The sequence below is a fragment of the Penaeus monodon genome, chromosome 23 (genome assembly GCF_015228065.2).
Source record: "Penaeus monodon isolate SGIC_2016 chromosome 23, NSTDA_Pmon_1, whole genome shotgun sequence".
NCBI classification, from domain to species: Eukaryota; Metazoa; Arthropoda; class Malacostraca; order Decapoda; family Penaeidae; genus Penaeus; species Penaeus monodon.
Window position 1 is genome coordinate 2,643,822 of NC_051408.1, and position 1,008 is coordinate 2,644,829.

Here is a 1,008-nt window from a genome sequence, read left to right on the forward strand (position 1 = left end):
GGAGGGAGGAGGAGGAGAGGGAGATGTAGGATTGGGAAGCAAACGAATGAAAATTAGTAAAGCTTCTTCGTTTTTTTGGCGGAGAGGGAGAGGGAGAGAGGGAAGAGAGGGAGAGAGGGGAGAGAGGGAAGAGAGGGAAGAGAGAGAAGAGAGGGAGAGAGGGAGAGAGGGAAGAGAGGGAAGAGAGGGAGAGAGGGAGAGAGGGAAGAGAGGGAGAGTGGGAAGAGAGGGAGAGAGAAACTGAACGATAAAGAGAAAAAGAAAGAGGAAAGAGGGAAAAGGGAGAAAGGGAAAAAGAGAAAGAAGTGAAGAGAAGAAAAATACGAGGAAACACGAAATACTTAACAACATAAACCTTGGAATAATATGAATAATTGAGTTAATTTGATACGCCGGGGCATCTGCTGAACCCTAGCGCTATGCCACTCAACAGATAACCCAGATAATCCGGTAAATAAGCAACAATTCCAATTCAGAATCAAAATTGGACTCAAATTTGACCCAAAATTAACGCTTACCTTGAATTTCTTGAAGGATATCTACCTAAAACTTTTTTTTTTTTTCCTTTTCTTTGAACGACACTTAGATACTCTCTTACAAAATCTTAAAGACCAGGAAGCACTTCCTGGCACGCGAATCGCCGAAATCAGTCTTAGAGAAAAGCCAAAAATTCAAGGGATTTTGAAAAAAGCAGCAACACGTGGCGCCATCTTTTGGGCGGAAGCGTTGATATCGAAGCCGTTTTCGCTGGTTTTGAATTTTGTATAAAAAAATTGAGCTTTTATCAGCTTTTAAATCAGCTTTTATGTTATGTATTATCTTTTCTCTCTCTTACAAATATCACTTCAGCTTTTTGAGTGTTTATTTATGTATTTTTTTTCCCTAGGATTAACAGGCGTTTCAAACTTCGATTATCAACCATTCTGTATTAACTTTGGAGATCACTGCAAGTTGAAAAAAAAATATCTCTTAAGTTTTATGGCGTGAACGAGAAATTGTGCTTTTGAA

General features: G+C 39.4%; 1 protein-coding gene across 1 annotated transcript in view; it reads right to left on the reverse strand.

Annotated features, from left to right (window-relative positions):
• Nucleotides 1-678, reverse strand: part of LOC119587678 — a gene marked incomplete in the record, with an annotated part of 2,490 nt that extends 1,812 nt beyond the window's left edge. Inside the window, 1 exon segment of the mRNA XM_037936358.1 lies at nucleotides 519-678.
• Nucleotides 679-1,008: the final 330 nt, after the last annotated feature.